We start from the raw sequence: 20,074 nt of genomic DNA, 5'->3' as shown, positions 1-20,074 counted from the left end.
AGGCCATTTATTGGTAGCGACGCAGTTCGGAAGCTTATACTCGTTTACTTATGACGCAATACGTAGGTTTCTGTTGTACTGCGCTTTGCAATAAACCAACGGAGACTGCGAGACTGGTAAATAAAATGATCAATCTAACCTCAATGTAAACACACAACTGTCTAACGCAATGAAAAAATTATTGCCTGCCACACTCAAGACTCCAATCCTGAGCTAAAGTCGCACATGTGGTTGGGACGATGATATACGAGACACCGATAGCCTCAACTGCTGTACGTGTACCAAGGTACGTCATCTAGTGACGTCACATGTTCCAGATTTGTCCTCCACTTTCGAGGTATTTCCCGACATTTACGACCTCATGTATCTTATTTCAAATTACTTGTTCCAGGGTCGTCTACGTCGCTTCGCAGGTTTTTAAACGTTAAGAAGAATCACACTATGTAAATGATGTGGAGGACAGGAAGAATGTGGTATATTTCTATGAGACGAAACTGCCGAAGCCATCGGCCCCTAGGCTTACACACTTCTTAATACAACTTAAAATGACTTACGCTAAGGACAACACACATCACATGTCCGAGGGAGGTCTCAAACCTCCGACGGGGATGGGGGGGGGGCGGCGGGTTGGGGGGGGGGGGGGGGAGGGAGCCGCGCGAACCGTGGCAAGGCGCCGTAGACCATGACTTACATAGAATTTGTAGGTGGTGTAATGAGTCAATGTAGAAAAATGAAAGTTAGTGTGAATGAGTAGGAAAAACAATCCTGTAACGTTCGAATACAACAGTAGTAATGTGCTGTTGAGAAGGCACATCGATTAAATATCTAGGCGTAACGTAAAAAGCAATATGAAATGGAACGAGCATGACAGGTTGACAGTCGGGTAGGCAGATGTTCGACTTCGTTTTATTGGGAGAATTTTGGGAAAGCGTAGCTCATCTATGAAGCAGACGACGTATAGAACGCTAGTGCGACCCATTCTTTAGTACTGCGTGAGGTGTGAGATCCCCAACAGGTCGGAGTAAAGGAAAGCAGAGAAGCAATTCAGAGGTATACTACAATATTTGTTACCGGTAGACTCGATCATTGAGCACAGCATTGCATGGTAGTGAAACGTGGATTGTGGGAAAACCGGAACAGAAGAGAGTCGAAGCATTTGCGATGTGGTGCTACAGACTAATGTTGAAAATTAGATGGGATGATAAGGTAAGAAATGAGGAGGTTCTGCGCAGAATCGGAGAGGAAAGGAATATGTCGAAAACATTGACAAGGAGAAGTGACAGAATGATAGGACATCAGTTAAGACATTAGAGAATGACTTCCGTGGTAGTAGAGGGAGCTGTAGAGGGCATAAGCTGTAGAGGAAGACAGAGATTGGAATACGTCCAGCAAGTAATTGAGGACGTAGGTTGCAAGTGCTACTCTGGAATGAAGAGGTTGGCACAGGAGAGGAATTCATGACGGGCCACATCAAACTAGTCGGAAGATTAGAGGCACAATTGCAGAAATTTAGAGTTCGATTCTGTGCTGCCAACATACATTTCGCGTATGGACCACGAAGATAAGATCAGAGAAATTAGGGCTCATAGGGATGCTTGTACACAATCATTTTTCCCTCGCTGTGTTTGCGTATAGAACGGGATACGAAATGACTACTAGTGGTATGTGATACCCTCCGCCACCCACCGTAGGGTGGCTTGCGGTGTATGTATATAGATGTACATGTACGAGTGGTGTTCAATCAGTAATGCAACACTTTTTTTCTGAAAACAGGTTCGTTTTATTCGGAATCCCAATACAACGCATTATTCCTCAGTCTTTTTGCTACAAAACCTATTTTTCAACATAATCACCGTTCAATGCGACGGCATTACGCCATCTTACTGGGAGAGCCTGAAGAAAAGTCCAATGAAATTTTGTCAGCTCCTCTCGGGTCCGCAAATTTGTGTGAGGCTTGGGTTGTTATGTTGAAGGAGAAGATCTTTTGCTGTTTTGTGGTGAAGAACACGCTAAAATCGTTTCTTCCAGTTCCTGAGGTGGGACAAGTTTCAGCGACCTTTTAGCGGTGATTACAGACGTCTCGCCCAACGACTCACAGTGCTTTTGTTCACTGGCAGGTCTCCTGACATGTTCCCCAAGCGCCTACGAAGATATGTGGTGCTTCGGTTTTCCGCCAAAATAACCTCAGTAACAGTTCTGTGTTTGGAACACATTCCAGATGCCATTTTGAAGACGACGTATAGCGCCGCAACATATCAGACTTCATGTAACTATAGGAGCTGAAGCAGGAATATTTGACGATGTTCCACAACAAGTTCCGTATTTTTCAACCTAAACTGGCGGAGGAAACAAACCATCAACCATTATCAGTTGACGGTTGAAGTGATCGCTACAGCAAGCAGAAGTTTACAGATACCAGTATTCGAATGCTGACCCCTATTTTGACCGGAATCGAGCGTCGTTTAGAGGCCTGAAGATGACGTAGTAAATCGCCGAAACTGGTAGCCAAATAAAATAATTTGGAAACTTTGACGGTTGAAAGGTGTTTGATCTGACATCCTGTAGCGAACAGCTGAGTCCCGCAACCATCACTGAAAAGATGGACGTACAGAGACGAGTTTCGTCAGGTGAATTCCTGAATTGTGTGGCGAGGCCATAGAGTATAGGAGTTCTCTGTTTTACTGTGAAAATATGATACATAGAGGGAAGTGATTCCATATTGTGCTCTAGTGATAAGCTATTGTGTACTGTACTACATTTTGTCTGTGTTGTAATTAGCTCTGTGTAATTGTCCTTTGGTATTTATCTGGTAAGACATGGAGGTTAAAAGTAGCCTATTACAGAGGCTTGTCTCAGTCATTCAGTGCAATTCCGCTTACCCGTTTGCAAAGTTTATTACAGGCTGACAATAGTCATCTTCGCTGGCGTCGAGTTGGAAAGCCACATGCGTAGAGATATAGGTTGTTGCCTAACACATACATATACTGTATCTGTGTGTGTATACACGTGCTTTTATGTAAGTGTTCTATTTTACTTTATTTCGTCGCTCTAGAGGTAATGTACGACATTTGGTGGATTTACAACCTGCAAACAACGAAAATGTTTTTTAGCCACCGGAGCGTAAAAGAGTTTTATAAAAGCTTTCATAAAATACGGTGGGGTATAACATCATGTTAGTATACAGGGTAGAAAAATGAAACTGACCAGAAAAATATTTATCAGACGGAAACGTAAATAATCCTTGTTAAAGGACAGGAGAACTGCCAACCATAGAAAATAATGGAAACCGTGATTTCGATGCACCAGCCGGTTGCTGTCATACGTCTGGGCATGCTCATTTCCCGCATTCTCTGTCGCGAGTACTTCGCTGTGTCGTTACGTTTGAGTCAGTGAGAGGGGCAGACGTGTTCAGAGACGAGTTGGATGCATCATAAATTGGTGCTCATTAGAGAACAGCGCATGATCACTGTAGAGTGTTACTCGAAATACAGTTCGTGGGAAACGTGTTCCGAACTCTCCGTGCGAGAGTTGTGGTAAAACCTCCATAGAAATCTCCAACGCAAAGCTTAGTGGTAAAAGAGCGAGAAACGGGCTCTGTAGAGAATGAAAACCACAACTATCGGAAAAAAGAGTTCGAACAGCAGGAAACACTGCGGTAAGGAAGGAAAGCCAGGAACGAAGTCCGACGAAATTTCAACATCCTTCTTCTCTACTAGTGGGAATTGAGATATCGTAGTGTCAAAACATTGTCAAAAAGGCGAAGTATCTGCATCCTTACGAATTCACTGTTATGCGTGAGTTTAAGCACCCAGGCGAACTTTCACGTCGCCCCATGTTTTCTGAGTGAAGTGGAATCAGGACGTTTGGGTCCCATTTCGTCAGATGAGGCCTGGTTCAGCCTGTCAGGGGATGTAAACTCGTAGAACGCCCGCCATTATGCTTCAGGAGATTTCCAGCAGTAATTTGAAGAGCCGTTGCAGTGTCTGGTGTCCACACAATAACACGATTCTTTCACCAAACTGTTAATGATAACCCGTATGTCCATTAACTGCTTAATCAATATTGAAAGGTCTCTGTTGGATTCCTTTCATGTTTAATTTCTTAAATCTGTTGTGCCGGCCAAAGTGGCCGCGCGGTTCTGGCGCTGCAGTCTGGAACCGCGAGACCGCTACGGTCGCAGGTTCGAATCCTGCCTCGGGCATGGATGTGTGTGATGTCCTTAGGTTAGTTAGGTTTAACTAGTTCTAAGTTCTAGGGGACTAATGACCTCAGCAGTTGAGTCCCATAGTGCTCAGAGCCATTTTTCTTAAATCTGTTGTCATTTATGGAGTAAATTCCTCTCCTAAATTTACTGTGGCGTTTCTCACTATCTGGGAGGAGACTGAGTAGTGGAACGTGTTACTTTTACACATAAACAAGAACGATCTGTCACACTACTACACTTTAAAACACAGTTTATATGTAATTCATGTCACACAGTCTCATACGGAACCTACATCCGCTTTCTTTTATATACTGTATATGATAATATACTGTCATCCCCCTTCCCTTCTGTGTGAGAGTATGAATGAGCAAATGTATTTGTAGTTGCATGCTTGTGGGTAGCAGACAAGCCTGTCTGCTAGAGAACAGTAGGACCAACGTCGGAACAGGTAGCTACGCTTTCTTAAAGCAGAGAGGTTTCTATCCTTAGTATGGTTCTGTCCGTCCGTTGTCATGTTGGTATAGGAAGCTGCCCCCCTGGCCCCTTCTGTTTTGTCTTTGTGAGCCACCCTCAGGAAGCACGCTCGGCAGTAGGCAGTTGCTGTGGGACCGTGGCGAGCGTCTGAAGTGGTAAGATCTCCGGCTAAGCGCGTGTCTGCTAAGTCCGTAGGACAATGGATTTCTTAAGTTCAGCCTAACTGAAAACTTAATACCTTGATCTCAGATTTAGCTCTAAAATGTCTAATGCTATCTTAAATTGCAGCAGAGTGTAATTCTCGTGTGAAGTTCAGATTATTTTGCGGTAGTTGCTTTGTCATTACTTTGTGAGTAAAGTGGAACCACGTGTTGATCAGTAACTCTAACTAAGTTCATCAATCTTAAATGTGAATGCTTGTGTGATTATAACGTCTCGTCTTGACAATATTTTACAATATAGCAACTTTTCTTTATGCTTTTCTTTATGTTCAACCCACGTGGAGTGTACTTTGCGAGACCAGTACCACGTGCTTATATAACTGTTTGACCCATCAGGTTAATAGTAAGACGTTAGTAACCAGTTCAAGGTTTTTCTTTTGTCAATTGCTTTTCGATCGAATTTATTTTAATTATCAAAATTACTGTGGAGTTATACGCTTTCTGTAAACCAAGTTGACCACGTGGAGCATGTGGTGTAATCATCAAAGTAGCCTTCAGCTATTCTTTTTGGGAAGATTTCACAAAGAGTTAATATGAATTTAGTATACCAGTGTGTGGTAATTACATGACGGAGAGGATTGTGTTACGAACGTAATTTCTTTGGGTGAAAACTGAATCTGTTGGTTGTGGTTAATTTCTTCTTGCTTATGTTTCAACGTTCTTTGGGTGTTGTTTTGTGAATGCAGTGTTGTATGCAGTCTCCCAATCTTGGCTCCATATTTGATGTGTTCCGAAAGATTAAAATCTCACATTTTTACAATCCTTAAACAAGGCACCAGCTCAGTTATAACTCACGTATAATATGCTGAAATTTCAATGAACAATCTTAAAATAAATTTCCAAATATAAACTGATTCCTTTCTTTTTATTTACATTCTCCTTTTTATATATAGATATATTACCGGTTGTTGTATGACTGTAAAAGATTATAATCAATGTTAGTTTGATTGGTAATGTGGTAAACCTAGACTAGTTACCTGGTGAAACAGTTGCACAGTAATGCACGGTTAACTTCTCCCCAGACAGCTCACAGCTTTTAACCCGCTTTTATTCTACTATTAGCACCCGATTTCAGCATAGCAAATTCTTGTAGCAATATTACAATATGTGGTTCAATTCACAGAAGATCAGCGACTGTATGGATATTTTCAACAAAACGAAGCCATCCTGTCAACCTTGTCACGACCGTATGGAGTGTTCCGTCAGGAGGGAACAATCAGCAGACGCAGAGCCGCCTCCTGGCTGTCTCGGTCGCCTGATCTTGCACCCTATGATTTTTACCTGTTGAGTAAACTGGTAAGTCAAATGCACTCAAATAATTCTCAGACACTGGAAGAGCTGTAACAGAACACGAAAACGCTATTGTTGCTATCCCTCAGGCATACTTGCTACGCGTGTCTCGCAGTCTGATAAATCGAACACAGCGCTGCATTAACCAGGGTCATTTCCAACGTCTTTTGTGATGTTCGTTCACAAGGGTCAACCCTGCACCACTCTTACTGTAGACATTTTCCGACCTAGTTTTAGTTTGTCTATACTGTGTAGATCTTCACCTTTGAGTGAATTGAGATGCAGACCATCTACCATAGGCAAAAGATAGTCGATTTCTGCCGCTGTTAACGTACAGTATAAAGTGTGGGATACATACACAAGACAAAGAAATTACAGAACGTGATAGCAGAAAGTGTTTCATTTAGCAAAAGTCTCAAAGTTCGATAGTAGTTTCAAAGATAATTATAAACAGTCCTCTGCTTCGTCAGTTAAAAACCATTACATCTTTATGGAACGAAAATAGTTTTTTTCTGCTTATCAAGCGTTAACCCACTGTATTATGTCGTCAGCGTGTAGGAAAGCAGCCTACACACGCCTTATAAAATTCACATCAGTCTTTCCATTGTGTGCCAACCAATCCGCTGTAACTAGCTCTGACGTCATAAATGTTGCGCAATACTTTAAAAATCAAGTAAATAACCTGAAACGTTTCTAGCATGTCAGGACTAATACTAAATCAATATGTGTTGAATACCAGTTCAATAACTTTAACCATTTTCGAAATTTGGACGTTTTTCTGTAGAAATCATTGGCACAACAGAAAAGAGCTAGAAACTTAAAAATTTATACTTCGATTCCTTTTGCATAATAATTTAGTAGAAACAGTATTCTGGATCTCCCAAATTAAAATTTTAGTTGAAATTCATGATTTTCTGGTTTTTGTCTTAGAAATTAGGGAAGCAAGCTAGATTAAGTAGGCGAATAAATAAAGCTAGGATGTTTAAATTTAAGTAGAAGGGAGATCCGCTATAATCATAAAAATGTGAGAAGTTTCAACAGAATAACTATAAAACTATAGCTATAGCATATCTCCAAAGAGCAAGTTCAGAACTCGCCTACTGCGTGTAGTCTAATTAAACTAATTCTCTCGCCCAAAATATTTGACTTAGCCACGTCAGACTTTTATTATGATTATTTACTTGTGTGCTGATTGCACAATTAAACTGAAAGCTTCATCGGCCATCAGCAAAGGAAGCAATGATTTATTCGATAACTTAAAGTGGTACATTACTAGCCCAGTGGCTAGTCGGGAGAACAGATTTGATCAGGCGTTCCCTTAGCCGTCCACACCGCGGCTTTATATGTAAGTCGCGTCGCGTCGGTATCGTTGATATAAACAGCCTCGGATGCAGTAATAAGTTACTCGGGATACGCGTAACCACGAAATCGTTTTCGAGTGAAGTGTTAATTTTGGTATGACGTTAATAATCTATCTTTAGTTTGCGTGTGTCGTATTTTCACGTGCCGCCGCAGGACAGACATTCTACCATTATTAGCGTGGCGTTTGATGAACATTATCATCAAATTATGGCGAGCACTCACTTAAACATTTAATTTGAACAGTTATAGTTGCATCAGCGCATTAGATTCTGAACTGCTCTGGTAGTTGGATTGTGTGGATTCTTTTGGTCTGTGACTTTCAGAATATAGTGAACATTTTAGAGAGAATGGTTTTTGATTATGAATCCCAGACAATCTCCTAATTCCTCAGTGCTATAAGCTGTAGCTAGAAATGTATTTCTCAGCTGAAGTGGGCACTAGGAATTCTAATTACAGGCTTCACGTTTTGCTAATCACTTTCTGGTTACCAATATTGTAGTTAGAGAGCCAGTGTTGAGAACGGCAAACAACAGCATTAAATAAATAATAGGAACATTAACAATTATTCCACCCGCTGCCCCACAAGCGGATGAAAGGTCACTGTATTATACCTTGTAGGATTTAAACATTGCACTTGCCTTTTATTTCCAGACACGAAAATCACCGACAAGCAAAATCGTATATGACCTTTTTTTCGTACTCACTTCTCGGATTTCACATCTAAAAATACCGAGTATCTCATTCAGTGCGCTCATAGTGAAGTCTATGCTGGCGCTACATGAGTAATACTCAAATGTTCAAATGTGTTTGAATTCCTAAGGGACCAAACTGCTGCGGTCATAGGTCCCTAGATTTACACAGTACTTAAACTAACTTATGCTAAGAACGACACACACACCCATGCCCGAGGCAGGACTGGAACCTCCGACGGGAGGGGCCGCGCAATCCGTGACATGGAGTCTCGAACCACGCGGCCACTCCGCGCGGCTGAGTAATTTCAATGAAGGGCTGGTTACAGACAGGAAATTGATACTGTTGACACAACATACATTTAACGCCCATGTCAATTCATAACCTTGTTTCTGGTCTGCCACCTTGTAAAATGTAAGATGTACTGGACAAAAATTACTAGTCCGAGCAGAAAATCTAAAATTTTATTTGATCAACGGAAAGATCTTCCCATGCTACATGATCTTCCCATACTACATGATCATTAATAATGCTTGTGCCCCAAAAAGGAGTTAAATCGATAAATGCTATATAAAATTATGATAGTATTTACAAGGACTCAGAAATGCTTTTAATACAAACTGAGAAGCCCAGAACATCTATGTTCTCGACAGAGTTTCGGTCTTTCCCTATCACCATAACCATTACTACAACCACTACCACTACCACCACCACCACCACCACCACCACCACCACCACCACCATTAGCCACGTATCACTACCCTCTATGTGTAGCCATCACAGGTATCGATAATCAACTCCAGACGAAACATTCAAATTTCATTCAGAAACAGATGAAAGCGTGTGCATTAAGGAATTCAGTTAGAAGGATTGAACGCCCTTTCTTGTCTCACAAAACAATGGTCCTTATATAAATATTAGAAACTTGTTATATAAGTGTTTCATTCTGCAGTGACGAAGTGGAAAGTCCCACATAACATACACAAAAGTTGTGAATGTTGACGTCTTCGCTTGTTAAATACAATCTTCCTCATCTGTACTCACTTATTCATGACCCCACCTAGTTGCGTATACTTCGGCTGTCAAGAGGCGTCATAGCAGACGTTACGTTCGAATCGGGGCGTGTACAGCTTCGCAGGAAACGTAAGTAAATTTTTGAGGCAGTACTTCATGATTGTAAGCGATAGATGACCTATATTGAACACATGGGTGAAAATTAAATCAAAGTTATGTAATAATACTGAACTTTGTCTCACTTTTTTTGGAAATATTTAAGAATTCCGTTTGACTTACTCTCCAGTTTTAATATAACATAGATGGTGGGGTTACATATACGGAAAGAGAGCTCAGTCAGTATGCCGTTTTATTTGTTGAGATTTGGATACTCGGCACTGTTTCCGACTCTCTTGATTTAACAGAGAATATATCACATCAGTCCTGTACTATAAGTATCCAGCAGCTATTCTGCAATTCATTAGAAAGCACTGGAGATCTGTCAGAAACAATGTTTCATTCACCACCGCCACTTCCCGCTTCTTGACGCGTTATTACTCGATGATGACAAACGTCCCATCCAATATCTTCGTCCAGTCGATGGGACCACTTGCAACCACACCCCGCACGCCGAAATTCACAAGGTTGTTTGTTTGTGAGCGGTGTGGACTAGTAACCCTCTCCTGCGGCTGCAAGTCTGCAACAAAAAACATAGCGTCAGTAGTCGACCTAATGATTTTACAGTAGTCAAAACTCTATACTAAATGGATTAACGGATATTTTAGGCCTTAATGTACCCTTTTACCGCATCTCAATTGTATCTCATAAATTTGACAGCATATTTCAAAGTCAAGTAGCTTTATTGCAACTCCAGTAGCTTTCTACTTCATACAATAAGAAACATGAGTGGAAGTTGATCATTGTCTCTGTAGACTAGCGAATGGCCACTAGCATTACTGGCTTTGAAAAAGAAATGCCGTACTAGATTTTTCCACACCACGTATCTTCCTGCGGAATCATGTTACACAATATACAGTGTCGTGATTCACCTGGGGAATTCTTCGAATAAATATTGAATAAATGAGTACCTAACTGGCACACAAGCTTTTATGAGGCATCAGATCAATACTTTGATTCACACAACATTGTTTTAAATTGACACGTGGGAAAACATTGTTTTCACTGACATCTCTTTATTCCAAAAATCGTAAACATTTTTAAATAAGGTATTTTAGGATCACAAAGAGTGAAATATAAATGGCAAGAACAGACTACTAAAAACTGTAATTAATCTATAATTAATAAAAGTAAAATAAATATCGATGAAATTTTAATAAATCAAGGCGTACGGCCGGACAGTCGACAATCGCATGCTCTTTTGGGGTGACAACGTCTTACTTCAGTCCTTACGTGTCCGAAAATTGTACTTTATGAAACTTTCTATGCCTTTTTATCGCCTGTTATTGGCAAAATAATAAATTCGACAGTCATATAATTATATAGCTTAAGATCGTAGCTAAACATTCTTGCTATTCATTTTTCCAAATGCTGTTAAAGGATGTAACTTTTATGCAAGGTCAACACAAAAATCGTTGACGTGGCTGAACAAATGGACGCTTTGATCAACTTGTGAAGGTATTGTATTACTTAAAAATAAATAGTGCGTCATATTGCACAGTATCATACTTTCAGGGGACACAACCTACTGATTTCCGAGGACCTTAAGCAGACAAGTGTTCTAGTTTTCAATATACTCACATAGACTTTCAAGTTTACTCGTTCACATAATTCGGAAGATTGCAAGAGCAGATGTGTGCCAGAATTATCGCACATCAGCCAGAATAAAGAAAGAAAGAAAATGATTTGCTAGATGATTATCAGTTTCGCTTTAGGAAAGATGCAGGCAGCAGAGAGTCACTTCTGACGTTGAGTTTGGTAACGGCGGGAACACTTCAGAAGACTCAAAAGAAAATTTACATTTGTCGACCTAGAAATAGCACATAAAGTAAAAGGCTGCAAGATGTTTGAAACTCCCTGAAAATGTGTGTAGGTTATAAGGACATTTGGATAAAAAACGTGTAAAAGAACAAAAAGGGAACAATAAGAAAGGAAGTCCTAGAAAGAAGTGCTCCCATTTAAAAGGGCATAAGGCACATATTGTTCGACCTCTGTATCGAAGAAGCAATGGCATAAAAGAAAGGTTCATGTCTGCGTTTAAGGGTGAGATGATATTAGTAATAAGACTCACTGATGATAATGAAATCCTGAGCGAAAGTGAACAAGAATTACGGGCACGTTGAAAGAATGGTTCAAATGGCTCTGAGCACTATGGGACTTAACTTCTGAGGTCATCAGTCCCCTAAAACTTAGAACTACTTAAACCTAACTAACCTAAGGACATCACGCACATCCACGCTCGAGGCAGGATTCGAACCTGCGACCGCAGCGGTCACGCGGTTCCAGACTGTAGCGCCTAGAACCGCTCGGCCACCCCGGCCAGCATGTTGAAAGAAATACATTGAGGATAAACCAAAAAGAAACGAAAGTAATGAGTAGCAAAACTTAGTTTAGTTACAACCTTAACATCAGGAGATAGGAAACAAATTATCACAAGCAGCGGCAGCATTCTGTCAAACTTGGGGGCACATAGTAGACGAAGAGTGGCGAGTATCGTCAGAAGTGCCCCCGGGATGTGTGACAGGACTGTTCCTATCCGCTGTATACATATACAATCAGACGGATAGCGCGAGCAGTAATCTGCGACTGTTTGCTGATGGTGCTCCGATGTGAGGGAACGTGTTGTCGTTGAGTGACTGTAGGAGAATACGAGACGACAGAGACAAAATTTCTAGCTGGCGTGATGAACGGCAACTTGCTCTAAATGTCAGCAGACATGTAAGTTAAGGCATATGAGTAGGAGAAACAATCTAGTAACGTTCAAATACAGCATTGGTAGTGGGCTGCCTGAGACAGCCACGTCCATTAAATATCCACGCGTAACACTTCAAAGCGACGTAAAATGGTACGAGCACATAAGGACGGTAACAGGGAAGGTGATTGGTCAACTTCGTTTTATTGGGAGAAATTTAGGAAAGTGTGGTTCATCCGTAAAGGAGATGACATATAAAACACTATTACGACCCAGAGTACCGCTGGAGTATTTGAGATCCCCACCAGGCCGGATTGAAGGAAGACATCGAAGTAATTCAGAAGCGCGCTGCTAGATTTGTTACCGGTAGGCTCCATCAATACGTGAGTACTACGGAGATGCTTCGTAAACTGAAGCCACTTTACAACTATCTCATGAATGGGTACTGACAATATTACGCCACCAGTTGTCAAATGTGTGATACTTTTTGCACAGCATGTTTCGGGACTACTTATCCCATTATCAGACGCTATAGGGAACCGATCAATTAATCGCAACATGACATGTACTAACCACTATCAAAGTATTTATATCACCCTGTAGTACAAATGCATTATAGCTTCTGTGCTGCTAGGCATTTGCAAAAAATCCAGCAGCAGACGTGCATTGTCAAACGTAGACTTCTTCTCAGAACATCTCTTGTTGGCGTATTATAGCCTAAAAGCACAGTGGTAGGGCTCAGAAACCAACAAAACGAAAAAGGCCCATAGAAATATAGTGTAATGCAATACTGAGGAACTACGTAAAATGGCGAAGCTACTTATCAACAAAGGGGTGAAAACTGCCTTCAAGACGGAGAACAAAATAGAGAAAAGGCTGAATCACAATATTGACACAGGTGAGTACTGGATGGGGATAGGGGGAGTTTATGAAATAAAGTGTCATAATTGTGAAATTAAGTACGTTGGGCGAACGGGAAGAAACTTTAAAGTAAGATTTAACGAGCATAATAATAAATAAAATAGCTCATCGACAGTAGCGAAGCATCTCAACAGTCAACGGCATTAGTTGGGTAACATCACAGACAGCATGAGGGTATTGCACTTTGGGAATAAAGAGTGGTTGTTGTCTAATTTGGAGGAAATGGAAATTTTCTTACTTCAAGAAAGGAATGCGTCATCGTGTTAAATGAGAAGACAGAAGTATCCAAGAGGCATTTATGGGACCACTTAAGCGATGGATCTTTGGGAAGCAGCAACCAACTTTTAGGGCGTTAGATTTCATGCTTTTCAGTTGGACATTATAAATGGATGTACAAGTGGCAACAAATGCTTTGTAGAATTTACTAGGATTTTACACATAATTTTCACAGATTTTGTAACAAGTAGCATCGTTGCTTATGTCACATAGGTTGCAGGAAAATACTACCTTTGGTAGGTGAAAGCGGCTGCCTTGAGTTTACAACTGAGGTTTGAGTGCATAACACGCCAACATGAGATGTTCTATGAAGAATTTTATGTTTGACAATGCATGTTTGCTGCTGGATTTTTACCTTTGACGGTGACTAACGGCATAAAAGTTTTAATGTATACGAGGCATATTCAGAAAGTAAGTGTAGTGTCACTATAACGGACTTTTTTTTTTTTTTTTTTTTGAGGGATGGCAACATCGAGTGATGGAGTGATCTCCTAGCCAGAGCGAGCATCGCTAGTTGTAGTGTCCAGTTGCGTGAAATATGTCGGAATCCCGCCAAGTGCGAGCGACTCGGTGTAATCCGCTTCCAACTCGCGTAAGGAATAACACCTACCGAATTTTTTTCGCGAATCAAACGGTTTACGGCTAAGGCGTTATCAACAAGTCGAATGTTTTTAAATGGTGTCGGGAGTTTCGTCGAAGTAAAACAAATGTTCAAAACGAGGCACAGAAACGCTAGGATACCGGAAACTGTGCGCAAGATTGGTCCCAAAAAAGCTGACAGTGTAGTACAAGAAAAATAGGATCAAGAGCACTCGCGAGTTTCTTGAGCGACCTGAATTGGAAGCTGCCGATTTTCTTAGCTCTCTTGTGACTAGAGATGAAACGTGAGTGGCTCAATACACGCCTGAGACGAAAACACAGCCGACACAGTAGAGTCACACTGATTTCCCATCTGCCAAAAAAATTCAAAACTACAGTTTCGGGCAAAAAAATTATGGCTTCACCGTATTGGGACGCTTAAAGGGATACTTTTGGTCGAGTTTATGCCTCAAGGGGAGACCATCAATGCACAACAATATTGTGAGGCCCGAAAAGGAGCATTGAAAACGAAGGGGATGCTCACGAGAGGACTGTGCTTATTGCACGACAACGCCCGCGAGCCGGGTTTCACACGATCATCTTTTTCGAAACCCATGCTGATTCCTACAGAGTAGATTTCTAGTCTCCGCAAAAGTGATTACATTCGAACATAATACGTGTTCCAAAATTCTACAACTGATAGACGTTAGAGATATAGGTCTGTAGTTCTGCACATCTTTTCGACGTCCCTTCTTGAAAACGGGGATGACCTGTGCCCTTTTCCAATCCTTTGGAACGCTACGCTCTTCTAGAGACCTACGGTACACCGCTGCAAGAAGAGGGGCAAGTTCCTTCGCGTACTCTGTGTAAAATCGAACTGGTATCCCATCAGGTCCAGCGGCCTTTCCTCTTTTGAGCGATTTTAATTGTTTTTCTATCCCTCTGTCGTCTATTTCGATATCTACCATTTTATCATCCGTACGACAATCTAGAGAAGGAACTACAGTGCAGTCTTCCTTTGTGAAACAGCTTTGGAAAAAGACATTTAGTATTTTGGCCTTTAGTCTGTCATCCACTGTTTCAGAACCATTTTGGTCATAGAGTGTCTGGACATTCTGTTTTGGTCCACCTACCGTTTTGACATAAGACCAAAAATTTTTAGGATTTTCTGCCAAGTCAGTACATAGAACTTTACTTTCGAATTCATTGAACGCCTCTCGCATAGCCCTTCTCACACTACATTTCGCTTCGCGTAATTTTTGTTTGTCTGAAAGGCTTTGGCTATGTTTATGTTTGCTGTGAAGTAGCCTTTGCTTCCGCAGCAGTTTTCTAACTCGGTTGTTGTACCACGGTGGCTCTTTTCCATCTCTTACGATGTTGCTTGGCTCATACTCATCTAATGCATATTGTACGATGGTTCTGAACTTTGTCTACTGATCCTCAACACTATCTGTACTTGAGACAAAACTTTTGTGTTGAGCCGTCAAGTACTCTGAAATCTGTTTTTTGTCACGAATGAAGTGGCTTATAAGGCGCTTGTTCGATCGATTCGCGAGTGTTGTTCATTAATATGTGATCCTTATCAGGTAGGATTGACAGAAGAAATACAGAAGATCCAACGTTAAGTGGTGCATTTCTCCACGGGATGGTTTAGTCGACGCGAGAGTGTTACCGAAATGCTCAACAAACTTCCCTGGCAGACGTTACAAAAGAGGCGTTGAGCATCACGGAGAGGTTTACTATTGAAATTTCGAGAGAGCAATTTCCGTGAAAAATCGGGCAGTATGTTACTTTCTTCCACACACATCTCCCGTAACGACCACTATGAGAAAATTCGATAAACTACAGCCAGTCTTCTCACGCGCCATTCACGTGTGATAAAGGATAGGGGGTACTCAGTGGTACTAGAACCACCGCCAGTGCACTGCATTAGGCGGGTTGCGTAATATGGTGTAGATGCTTATGTACTCGCGATCGAAGGGTATACTGTAGAAGGTTCATAATAAATCTGCGCAAAGCTTCACCGGATTTTAACAGTGGGTTTAATGTCGAGACTGATCGGATACAGAAAAAAATTGCTCTGAGCACTATGGGACATCTGAGGTCATCAGTCCCCTACAACTTAGAACTACTTCAACCTAACTAACCTAAGGACATCACACACATCCATGCCCGTGGCAGGATTCGAACCTGCGACCGTAGCGGTCGCGCGGTTCCAGACTGTAGCGCCTAGAATCTTAAGGAAATGTGACTCATCCACGAAGGAAGTGGCTTATAAGGCTCTTGTTCGATCGATTGTTGAATGTTGTTCATTAATATGTGATCCTTACCAGGTAGGACTGACAGAAGAAATAGAGAAGAGCCAACGGAAAGTCGTGCGTCTCTTCATGGGATCGTTTAGTCGGCGCGAGAGTGTTACCGAGATGCTCAACAAATTCCTCTGGCAGACGTTACGAGAGAGGCGTTGAGCGTCACTGAGAGGTTTATTATTGGAATTTTGTGAGAGCACTGTTCGGGAAAAGTTGGAAAACATATTACTTCCCGCAGGGTCGAATCCTGCCTCGGGCATGGATGTGTGTGATGTCCTTAGGTTAGTTAGGTTTAAGTAGTTCTAAGTTCTAGGGGACTGAGCACCACAGATGTTAAGTCCCATAGTGCTCAGAGCCATTTGAACCATATTACTTCCTCCCACATACATCCCGCCTAATGACGACTATGAGAGAATTCGATAAATTACATTCAAAATACAGAGGCCTACCGACGATCGTTCTCCCCACGCGCCATTCACGAGTGGTACAGGGTAGGGGGGGACTTAGTGGTACCAGAAGCATCCTCCAGAGCAGTCCATTAGGTGGCTTGCGGAGTATGGCGCACATGTTTATGTGCTTGCTCCGACGTGACGCGATCGACGGGTATACTGCAGAAGGTTCACAACAAATCTGAGCAAAGCTTAAACGGGTTTTCACTGTGTCTAACATTCTGCGTGGTGTCTGTTTGTTGTAAGTCGTGTCTCCCTACCACTTTCGCGCATCGACGCTCTGAGCATGTTTTTTAGGGAATTGACTAGTTTGAACCTGGGACCTGTTGCTGGTAAGGAGATGCCAGACCACACATGACATGTAGAGTTCAGAAGAGTTCAGTGAGACTAGCGATAATCTAATCAAATACTTAATGATTTCAGCGTCAGCTCCACTGCACTCGCTGTAAAATAATCTTAATACTAACTAAATTTAGTGGAAGGGGTTCAAGGCATTCCTATTTTTAGTTAGCTGGTAAAATAACGTCGAAAAAGGCGGTTAAGTTTACCATTGGAAATTTTATTCTAATCACAAAACATTGTTTATAAATTGCACTATTGATAAAAGGAAATATTTTAATACAGGATGATAAAAACCAACTGCGTTCAACAAAAATGTGAAGGAATATTCCCTGAATGGCTTTCCAAGTTCTACAATGGATCGAAGGATGACCTATGCCATATCACATCTATAATATGGGTTTAAATTAAGTTTCACAAAAGAGAAAACTATCAAAATGGTCTACAGCGACCCTCAATCATCTTTAATTACTTATCTAACTTGTCGTAAATTACAGTGGCTGATGTGGCTTTTCAATAATTATATAACAGAAAAATCATCGCGTTTCAGATTTTTACTTCAAGTAGCAAATGTGAACACCCATGAGCTTTAATTGACGATCGACACTTGTATTACGTAAAAAAGGGATGTAACAGATGAGACTTCTGCACTTCTGAGTGAAGCCTTATGCGCTCAAAAATGCGGCATCACGTGCGTTCATTACCTTGTCGGTGTTTAGGGAGCGTCAGGGGGCGGCGGGCGGCGCAGCTCCACACATCTCGCCGTCTCGCAAGCAACTCTCTCCTAACTTCTCCTTACTACAATTTACCTAAGTTGGTTTAAAAAAAAGCTATCTGGCTGTGTTTTCAACTGACCAATCAGTGTCTCAATGTTAACCTTGAGCTCCGCCTACAAAAATTCTGTCTATCCAATGAGAAAGTTATACTTTTCGTGGTGGGGCAATGTTTTTAACGTTTGCAACGTAACAGAGACGCGAAAAAGTCTCACGCTAAAACTTGCAGCTGGTGTGGCCCTTTTAGTGTTATCATAAGGTCTATACTGTTCTTCTGGAGGGCTCTAGCTTTTAACATGGGCTGGGGGGTGGTCCTGGCGATCAGCTGGCGACGTGGGTGTCCATCCCTTATCGCAGGGCCTTCTAGCTTAACACGGTTCTGCTCTCGGCTTCTGTTCTCGTTTCTTCCATCGGAACTGCGTCTATCTCACGGTGGGAAGGTATGACATGCATTTAGGCATTCTTGTGTTAGTCTGTGGTATTCCATTTGCTCACTCTTTGATCGTATTACTTTGGTTAATTTAATGTCACGATTTATTCGGAGCTATGTGACATACTACCGGATTCGCTTATCATGTCAGGGTTTTCATGGAAGGTGTTGGATTTGCCTGACACCTTACATGTGCCGAGAATGAGATTTTCACTCTGCAGCGGAATGTGCGCTGATATGAAACTTCCTGGCAGATTAAAACTGTGTGCCGGACCGAGACTCGAACTCGGGACCTTTGCCTTTCGCGGGCAAGTGCTCTACCATCTGAGCTACCGAAGCACGACTCACGCCCGGTCCTCACAGCCTTACTTCCGCCAGTAACTCGTCTCCTACCTTCCAAACTTTACTGAAGTTCTCCTGCGAACCTTGCAGAACTAGCATTCCTGAAAGAAAGGATACTGCGGAGACATAGCTAGTTCTGCAAGGTTCGCAGGAGAGCTTCTGTAAAATTTGGAAGGTAGGAGACGAGATACTGGCAGAAGTAAGGCTGTGAGGACCGGGCGTGAGTCGTGCTTGGGTAGCTCAGTTGGTAGAGCACTTGCCCGCGAAAGGCAAAGGTCCCGAGTTCGAGTCTCGGTCGGGCACACAGTTTTAATCTGCCAGGAAATTTCACCTTACATGTGGATCTAATTTCGAGACTAATCGGACACAGGAGAAAATAGTCCTCGAACTACGGTGTGATAACGAGAGGCGAGGAGGAGGCGACCCACCGGGATAGTAGAAGAAGGAGTCGTGGCGGCAGCAGGAGCCGTGGCACCAGCGGAAGCCGTCCTGGCAGCCCATGGTGTAGGCGCGGTGGCAGGCTACGCCGTCCAGGCGGCGGTGGGGCAGCAGCCCGGCAGCGGGGTCCGCGGCGGGGGCGGCGCGCGGCCGCAGGCGGCACTGCCCCTCCGGCTGCGGGGGCGGCGGCAGCTGCGACCGCAGCGGGGGCGGCACCCAGCGGCTCCGGCAGAAGCGGCAGCGGAGGCGGCCGCCGTCCGTCGCGGCCAGCACGAAGGAGTCGGCCAGCGCCCACTGCTCGGCCGTGGCCGCGTCCAGCGCGCACACGATCAGCGGCTGCCCGGGCACCTCCAGGCGCACCACCCTGTCCACGTAGGCCGGCTCCGCGCACGTCCACCGGCCGTACGACCGCTCCACGACCTCGGGCAGCGTCGGCAGCCAGCTCTGCCAGACCGCAGCGTGCTGGTGGAAGGCGGCTGCCTGCGCCAGCAAGCAGCTCCCCACGAGCCACGCCACCGTTGCTCTCATCCTGCAGATAACAACACAGTAGCATTAAACACTCATAACAACAGCAACCCCCCCCCCCCCCATGAACCATAGACCTTGCCATTGGTGGGAAGTCTTGTGTGCATCAGTGATACAGATAGCCGTACCGTAGGTACAACCACAACGGAGGGGTATCTGTTGAGAGGCAAGACAAACGTGTGGTTCCTGAAGAGAGGCAGCAGACTTTTCAGTAGTTGCAGGGGCGACAGTCTGGATCATTGACTGATCTGGCGTTGTAACATTAACCAAAACGGCCTTGCAGTGCTGGTACTGCGAACGGCTGAAAGCAAGAGGAAACTACAGCCGTAGTTTTTCCAGAGGACATGCAGCTTTACTGTATGGATAAATGATGATGGCGTCCTCTTGGGTAAAATATTCCGGACGTAAAATAGTCCCCCATTCGGATCTCCGGCCGGGGACTACGCAGGAAGAAGTTGTCCTCAGGAGAAAGAAAACTCGCGTTCTATGGGTCAGAGCGTGGAATGTCAGTCCCATAATCGGGCAGGTAGGTTAGAAAATTTAAAAAGGCAAATGGATTGGTTAAAGTTAGATATATTGAGAATTAGTAA

At 43.0% G+C, this 20,074-nt stretch overlaps 1 protein-coding gene and 1 long non-coding RNA gene across 3 annotated transcripts in view; one reads left to right on the top strand and one right to left on the bottom strand.

Annotated features, from left to right (window-relative positions):
- Positions 1-20,074, top strand: part of LOC126458602 (brain-specific angiogenesis inhibitor 1-associated protein 2-like) — a 911,857-nt gene that overhangs the window by 790,278 nt on the left and 101,505 nt on the right. The gene's annotated exons all lie outside the window — the stretch shown is intronic.
- On the bottom strand, positions 9,588-19,100 carry LOC126458603 (uncharacterized). The gene is made up of 2 exons (XR_007585667.1): positions 18,950-19,100; positions 9,588-9,931 (listed from the first exon to the last, which is right to left on the bottom strand). It is a non-coding gene; the product is annotated as an uncharacterized LOC126458603 (long non-coding RNA).

Source organism: Schistocerca serialis, chromosome 2 (assembly GCF_023864345.2).
Source record: "Schistocerca serialis cubense isolate TAMUIC-IGC-003099 chromosome 2, iqSchSeri2.2, whole genome shotgun sequence".
NCBI classification, from domain to species: Eukaryota; Metazoa; Arthropoda; class Insecta; order Orthoptera; family Acrididae; genus Schistocerca; species Schistocerca serialis.
This window is presented reverse-complemented; position numbering and strand designations above follow the sequence as displayed.